Here is a 9,229-nt window from a genome sequence, read left to right as displayed (position 1 = left end):
TGTAAGAGGCTTGTAATAAGACTTGCACCAAAATGGACAAAAAAATTCCTCGACATATATGTGCCATGTCATGACACCATGCCAAGTTTCACGATTTTCGGGTGAGTTTTCGATTTATGGGGATTTAAAAACCGAGAATCTTCTCATGAAATGTTTTCAAAAAACACACGATTCACTAACGAAAGCCGTGTGCCTACTAAATCGTGGCCAATGCCCCCCCTGCTGCGGGCGCGATATGATTCGTGCGTTCGGATTGGCCAGAACCCAAACCCCACGGATCATACGTCTGCACCGTTGGATGCTCCCAGATCGAACGGCAATCCTCAACCCTTTCGATAGCACATGCAGTATATGGGTAAGCACTGTGCGCATGCATCGTGCTAGCTCACACTTCCCTCTCTACTAAGTTTTCAATATTAATGTTGTTATATATCCAAACAGGCTACTGTTTTCCCGCCACTCCTCTCATCGGCGCCTCTTATCCCATTGTTTTCCCGCTACTAGTGTCAGTGCTCATTGAAGGCTAGGCGGCGACACACCAGCCATGTAAATATTGCACACAATATCTAAAAGCACAAATGTGTGTGATAGGAGGGAGTAGGTCCCATAGGGAGACCAGTGTGAAACGCCTTAAAGGCAAGGAGGCAATTCCTATCAGCAAGGTGCAGCTTCCCATTGGCTAGCCTAGTCGAATAGAACGCAAAAGTTAAGTGTGCTCAGGCTAGATTAGTCCAAGGATGGGTGACCTGGTGGGAAGTTGCATATCTCAAGCTTCATTTAAATGCTATGACACGGTCATTATAGAGATGAAGATATAAATATCTCTATAGTAACATGTCATGGCGATTATATAAACCTTGGGATCCTTGTTTTTCTAATTTGTAGACTATGTTTTTATGGGTTCTTTTGCTCTAAAAAACTAAAGAATGATTTCACTCTATAGTGACCTTTCATGGCGATTATATAAACCTTTTTCAGGTCGCATGAAGGGAATATTGTAGGGTGTTCTGGTCGAGCATGTCTCCCTTGTGCAGTTTATAGGCGCTGCACATATCTGTGGGCTCCCCGAGGTATATATATTATCCTTTATCGAGAATGAGGGGGGCCCACACAATCTATCCCTTTGATCCAACAATGAGAAGGGTTTGACCATGATGGTTTCCTATTGCTATTTGTGCCATGTTAGACCAAATAAAGTTTGAGCCCATGCGTTGAACGACATACCCCCCCCCCCCCGCCGCCTTGAAGTTGGGAAACCAACATCGTACGTATGGAACCAGGCTTGGGGTTGAGTATGGTGTTTAGTTTGTAATTGAAAGGGCTAGTTATCAACTAGAGGGGGGGTGAATAGGTGATTTTTCTGGAAGTCTTCAAAACGTGGGAGTTTTGAAGACAGACAATAGAAACGACACTACTATATGCAGTGGAAGGTAGACTACACTAGACAAGCCATAGTCAAGTATTCAATGAAGTGAAAGCACGAAGACTAATAGCAGCTAGGTAATAAAGATCGGGATGGAAGATAGTATGAAGCCAATCAGAACAGGTAGTCACACAGTGAAGTCAAACAGATAATGCAAGCAGGCAATGACTTCACGAAGACAAAATGTAAGTAAAGAGAAGTGAGAGATAGAACCAGTAGCTTGGGGAGGACAGAGCTTTGTTCGACCAGTTCCAGTTGCTGTGACAACTGTACGTCTAGTTAGGGAGGCTGAGATTCAACTCAGAAGACTACGTCTTCACCTTATTCCCCTTGTCTTCAATGTCTTCAATGTCTTCACACATTTTTAGGGGTCATCTCCGGTAGGTAAACCGAATCAATGAGGGACTACTACCCGTGTTATCCTGCAATTCTCACAAACACATTAGTCCCTCAACCAGGTTTGTCGTCAATAATCCAAAACCAACTAGGGGTGGCACTAGATGCACTTATAGTAATGTAGTTGGTGGCCCATCGAAGTTGTGCATTTGGGATTTAAACACATCACACACCACCGCACACATACATATTTTCAGGCTGCATGCAGTGTATATGGGGTGTTCTGATCGACCACGTCTCCTTTTGTATGGTTTTTGTGATGACACACATATTTGTGGGCTCCCCGAGTGTATATATATCATCCCTTTGACCGATAACGAGGGGTATGTGTTGGCCATGAATGGATTCCTCCTAGTTCGTGTTAGGGCCGGTAAATCATCACATGTCATTAAACCAAAGCTCGAGCTCATGCATTGTCAGGATTCCCTCCCACATGCTCAGATTGTTGGGTTCGACCTACACCATACCCTACGTATCTCGTCCTTAACTACTTGGCCTTCATGGTTGTTGTTTGTATCAAGATGTAGGCACCATATCTAAATTGTACATTATTCTATATTGAAAACACACATCACCCCTTCCAACATACAACACACATTATTCTATTGGCCCAAGCGGTTTATCGACAACAACAGTTGTCGTTTGACCAAACTATAGATTCACTGGTTCGTCTTATGGTAGGTTATGGCGAAATGCATGTATAGCCAAAGTATCATTACGTGCATCTGCCCCGCTGACATGAAGTGGGAGGTGGTGGGTCAAGCACCCTAGCTACTCTACAAAAAAATACACTTCCGTGATGATACATGTTTGTCACAGTAGGTTGAATTTTTTGTCATGCATGTACATCCATGACGATTTTATGATAGAATCAAGATAGTCATACATGTGCTATCATAGAAGTGTTCCATGACATTACCAAAATTATCATCACGGAAGTGTCCGCTTCCATGACGATAAATCGCGCTCATAGAAGTGCTTTCATCAAGGGTGACCGACATGTGGCATCCACCGTAATGGGACACCGTTAATCACCGTTAAGCTATCAGGTCCGGTTTTGGATCCGATAACCCGCTAACAACCACGACCAATGCTGATTTTCCACGTGTAAAATTCTCATTGGCCGATGGATCCATGCGTCAGCTCCGCGTTGGCACAGGTGTCACTCATCCAACAGCCGAGATGGGCCTATGATATGTTGACACGTGGACGGGCCCAAAAGTGGCCCATAAAGTTTAAATGGGTCGGCCCAATTGAAGGCCCATAAGATTTAGCGGACCATAATGGGCCAGCCCAGCTAAAGGCCCACAAGATTTTGCAGACCATAATGGGCCGGCCCAGCTAAAGGCCCACAAGATTTAGCAGACCACAATGGGCCCGCCCAGCTAAAGGCTCACAAGATTTTGCAAACCATAATGGGTCGGCCTAGCTAAAGGCCCAACATTCTCTGTTAAGGCCCGTATGGCTAGTGTCAAATCGGCTCATCAAAGGCCTATCCTAAACTTGTCATCATCGCGGCCCATGGTCACTTCTGGCCCGTTAACAGTCCGCTAAGTATTTGGGCCGAATTACGGCCTAGTGTATTTCCGGCCTGATAAAGGTCCTGCTTCATTTGGGCCCATTTACAGGCCATCAAAACTTTCGGCCCATAAACGCCCGTGAAGGATTTGGGTCATATTCGGCCATGTCTGACATTCGCCCTGTTAGAGGCTCACTATAGATTTGGGCCACTTTCGGCCTACTGTCATTTTCGGCCTGTTAACGCCGGACGAAAACCATGGGCCATATGTGGCCCAATGTCATATCGGGCCCATTAACAGCCCATATAAAAATGACAATAATCTAGCCTGACCGAAGTTCCGGCCTGTTAAAGGCCCGTGTATTAGGTCAGCGCATTTACGGCCCGTCCGAATTTCGGCCTGTCAAAGATCCGCATCGTAAATGGGCCACCATTTCGGCCTGCTAAGACCAGTGGGTTATTTGGCACAATCAGGGCCCAATCTCACTTTCGGTCTATTAGAGGCCCATGTTTTCTATGGGCTCGAGATATTTACACCTGTAAACGGCCTATTTTTACTGAGGGCCCAAATTATGTTTAGGCCTATTAAAGGCCCACTACGGGCACAGGCCTACCAGAAAACTATGAAAGCTTATGTTGATTTAGGCCCAGATATTTTTAGTGGGCTACATACCGATTTCGGCCCGTAATCGTTTTTAGCCCAATTGGAATGGGCCCGACGAATGTTGGCATGTTGGGCTCCTATGAAGCTTTCGGCCAAATACATTACTAAGATAAACCTACACTATACAAAAATAACGTCATAATTACTGCAGCCTATGGCAGCATCATAAATGTTGTATCACAACAAAATAAATTCCAACCATACAACAAAAGGCCTGTTGGCATAAAGTTTACAGTCCTTCCAGATAAAAGCACCATCAGATGTATAGAAGCACAGATCATTTGACCTGAGTGCTAATGTTTCAGGCTGTAGAATCTGATGGAGCAGCACGATCTTCACCTTTTTTTCGCCAGTGCTCTTGAACAACGAAGCGAATGTCTGATAGTCTGGTTTCAAAACCATTCATATCTTGATGAGATTTGTCAACCACTATTCTTGTTTCCCAAACAACGTCCATTAGGGATTGGACTTGTGTCTGGAGCACAGATATATCACTCTGTCTAGCAGGAAGATTTTCTTCAGTAGGCGATTTGGACGAGGTTACTTTGACAACCAACCGAGACTTACGCAGGAAGGTGCTTTTTGCATTGTTAGTGGAGAGATACTGACGCACTGCAACAAGAGGTGACATTGTGCCCATGGTAGTGAAAGAGCTAGTTATCGACTAGAGGGGGGTGAATAGGCGATTTTTATGAAAGTCTTCAAAACATGGGAGTTTCTAAGACAAACAATAGAAATGACACTATTCGTGTGCAGCGGAAGGTAGACTACACTAGGCAAGCCATAGTCAAGTATTCAATGAAGTGAAAGCACGAAGACTATTAGCAGCTAGGTAGTAAGGATCAGGATGGAAGATAGTATGAAGCCAATCAGAACAAGTAGTCACGCAGTGAAGTCAAACAGATAATGCAAGCAGGCAATGACTTGACGAAGACAAACTGTAAGTAAAGAGAAGTGAGAGATAGAACCAGTAGCTTGGGGAGGACAGAGATTTGTTTGACCAGTTCCAGTTGCTGTGACAACTGTACGTCTGGTTAGGGAGGCTGAGATTTAACTCAGAAGACTGCATCTTCACCTTATTCCCCTTGAGCTAAGGACACTTAGTCCCCACCCAATCACTCTGGTAAGTCTTTAAGGTAGACTTCCAAACCTTCACAGACTTCGTTCACTGGCAATCCACAATGACTCTTGGATGCTCAGAACGCGACGCCTAACCGGCTGGAGGATTCACAGTCCTCAAGTGTAACAAGTCTTTAGATCACGCGGACAAAAAGACTTTGGTGATGCCAAACACTCTTTGGGCTCTGGGTGGTTTGGGCTTTGTCCTCGCAAGGATTCTCTCTCAAATGCTTTGGAGGTGGGTTGCTCTCAAACGACAAAAGCCGTGCACTAACTCTAAGCAGCCACCAATTTATGGTGTAGGGGGTGGGCTAGTTATAGCCACTGGGCAACCCGACCTGATTAGTCCGAAATGACCCTGGGTCACTAAGGAACTGATGACACCTGTCCCAACGGTCAGATTTCAAACGCACGCGGCAGCTTGACTTGGGCTACAAGTAAAGCTGACTCATCCAACTCTGGATAAGATTTTCTCCGATTGTCTTCGCTTGAAGACATAGGATTTGCTTGAGCATCACTTCAGTCACTTAGACTTTGTTCACTTGGACCCCACTTAATAGTGCGATGGTTCCCATGACTCAACAAAGAAGAAAACAAAACAATGAAACAACTAAGTCTTCACGCTCCATAGTCTTCACGCGATGTCTTCTCATGTCATAGTCTTCAACGTGAATAGCTTCACAGACCACCATTGTCTTCAATGTCTTCACACACTTTTAGGGGTCATCTCTGGTAGGTAAACCGAATTAATGAGGGACTACTACCTGTGTTATCCTGCAATTCTCACAAACACATTAGTCCCTCAACCAGGTTTGTCGTCAATACTCCAAAACCAACTAGGGGTGGCACTAGATGCACTTACAATCTCCCCCTTTTTGGTGATTGATGACAAATTGGTTGAAGTTTTCAACGGGGATAAAAGTATGTGAAATTGTAACAAATTAAGATATTGTCTTCATAGGTGGCAAAAAGGCTCCCCCTGAAGATGTGCATATAAATGTTTTGCGTTGGAATGCAAATGCACATGGATGGTTGTACTTGTGGGGATCCTCTTTACCTTATGAAGACAATATATCATGCATACAAAAATAAAGACATGCATAACGAAAAATGGACGTCTGCAAAATGACTTCATGCGGGATTTATCATCGCACATGCGGAATTTATCGTCGCATCACATAGAATAACAGAAAAAGTAGCAGACGACCATCAAGTTTAATTGTTACAACTCAAAGAACCAAATGTATCGAAAGAGAGAGTTGTAAGCACTTGGCAAAAGTATAGCAACCACCCATATGGACCCGCTTGAAGACTATCAACATATGCTTCTCCCCCTTTTGTCAGTAAGGACCAAAAAGGTTTGAAGACATAGTCTCTACTCGTTCCCATGAGGACTAGGTGAGGCAGCAGGGTCGTCATTGAGGTTTGGTGGTGCAGAACAGATTGGTGCAGTGTCGATACGCGCCGAAGTTGGAGGTGGTGAAGTAGCATCATCGGCATCATCAAGAACTCTGGCATTAACAGTTGCCGCCGAGGAGGAGTACTCAAAATCTTTGAGTGATGGAGTTCGACGTAGGACAACATTCTTGGGAGGAGTGGTGTCGAACTTGAATCATTCTGTGAAGCCATCGTCTTGAAGATCAGGTTCAGCACTGAGCAATGTCAAACTCTTCCATGACCTCCGACAGGTTTCATGAGTGACAAAGGCATTCTTGGTGGCAAGGCTGCGAATGCGATTAATATCCACCAAGAGGCTTTGCATCTGACGCTTTTAGCCAGTAATGATGCTTATCGTGTTTTTGATGCAAGGCCACGAGAAGCTCTCGGTCATTGAGCACACGAGATCTCTTCCGAGGCCTTGGAGCAATAGTGCTTTCAGTGGCTTCGGTATGGGCACGACGAGTATTGCCAGCCAGCGGATAAACACGAATAGCAGCATGAACTCCTTCAACATGCTGAGAGAAACTCTTACAATCGACATTGTGAAGATAAATTGCCTCCTTGGCAGGCTCTGGGTATATGGCTTCGATGGACATATCAACCTCTAGCAAGAATATGAGATGGTTGCTAGCAGAGGGCTGATAGTCAACAACAGAGTTGTAGGACCTTGAGAAGAGATGTCTAGAGGGGGGGTGATTAGACACTAAGTACCAAAGTTGCAGTTTTTAGCAAATTTAAGTTTAAGTGGAGTTTAGGCACAAGTTTAACATTCACAACACATAGCAAGCAAGCATGCAAAGAGTATATGAGCTGCGGAAAATAAAGCTTGCAACTTGCAAGAATGTAAAGGGAAGGGTTTTGGAGGATTCAAACGCAATTGGAGACACAGATGCTTTTGGAGTGGTTCCGATAGGTGGTGCTATCGTACATCCACGTTGATGGAGACTTCAACCCACGAAGGGTAACGGTTGCGCGAGTCCACGGAGGGCTCCACCCACGAAGGGTCCACGAAGAAGCAACCTTGTCTATCCCACCATGGCCGTCGCCCACGAAGGACTTGCCTCACTAGCGGTAGATCTTCACGAAGTAGGCGATCTCCTTGCCCTTACAAACTCCTTGGTTCAACTCCACAATCTTGTCGGAGGCTCCCAAGTGACACCTAGCCAATCTAGGAGACACCACTCTCCATGAAGTAACAAATGGTGCGTTGATGATGAACTCCTTGCTCTTGTGCTTCAAATGATAGTCTGCCCAACACTCAACTCTCTCTCATAGGATTTTGATCTGGTGGAAAGAAGATTTGAGTGGAAAGCAACTTGGGAAGGCTAGAGATCAAGATTCATATGGTATGAATGGAATATCTTGGCCTCAACACATGAGTAGGTAGTTCTCTCTCAGAACTGGTAAGTTGGAAGTGTAGGTTTGTTCTGATGGCTCTCTCCACGAATGAAGAGGAGGTGGAGGGGTATATATAGCCTCCACACAAAATCTAACCGTTACACACAAGTTACCAATCTCGGTGGGACCGAATCAACAAACTCGGCCAGACCGATTTAGTAAACCTAGTGACCGTTAGGATTTTTGGTGGGACCGAAATGCAACTCGGTAGGACCGATATGGTTAGGGTTAGGGCATAATGTAATCTCGGTAAGACCGATTACAGAAACTCGGTGGGACCGATTTTGGTAATTAGCTAACCAGAGAGTTGGTCAGGCAAAATCGGTGGGACCGATTACTCAAACTCGGTGGGACCGATTTTGGTAATAAGTTAATTAGAGAGTTTGCATTGTAATCTCGGTAGGACCGATTGCTCAAACTCGGTAAGACCGATTTTGATAATGGACATACACAGAGAGATTACAATCCCATCTCGGTGAGACCGAGATCCCTATCAGTGAGACCGATTTGCCTAGGGTTTGTGGCAGTGGCTATGACATCTGAACTCGGTGGCGCCGGATAGAAAGAATCGATGGGGCCGATTTGAGCTTTAGGTTTAGGTCATGTGTGTGGAAGTGGGAAAGTAGTTGAGGGTTTTGGAGCATATCACTAAGCACTGTAGAGCAAGAAACTCATTAAGCAACACCTCATCCCTTCTTGATAGTATTGGCTTTTCCTATAGACTCAATGTGATCTTGGATCACTAAAATGTAAAATGAAGAGTCTTGAGCTTGAAGCTTTAGCCAATCCTTTGTCCTTAGCATCTTGAAGGAGTTCCCACATCCTTTAGTCCATGCCACTCCATTGTTGAACTTGTCTGAAATATACTAGATAAAAGTGTTAGTCCAACAAGAGATATGTTGACATTAATTACCAAAACCACCTAGGGAGCACTTGTGCTTTCAATCTCCCCCTTTTTGGTAATTGATGACAACATACATCAAAGCTTTAGATAAAGGTATAGAGAATAGCAAGTAAAGCTTTGGAAAGACATGTAACAAGCATAGGCTCCCCCTACATGTATGCAATCATGTGAATATAGAATATAGAAGCATGTGAGAGCATAACCATGACAGAGTAGGCAATGTGTTACATGTATCTTGGCCATATGCATCAGAGCAAAGAATATTAAAGAAAATACCTTCATGCTCATGAGTCCTTGCAAACAATATGTACATCAGCAAGAATTCCTCATACACATGATTGTGATGCATATACTTACCTTGTAGTC

This window comes from Triticum aestivum, chromosome 7B (assembly GCF_018294505.1).
Source record: "Triticum aestivum cultivar Chinese Spring chromosome 7B, IWGSC CS RefSeq v2.1, whole genome shotgun sequence".
Taxonomy (NCBI): domain Eukaryota; kingdom Viridiplantae; phylum Streptophyta; class Magnoliopsida; order Poales; family Poaceae; genus Triticum; species Triticum aestivum.
This window is presented reverse-complemented; position numbering follows the sequence as displayed.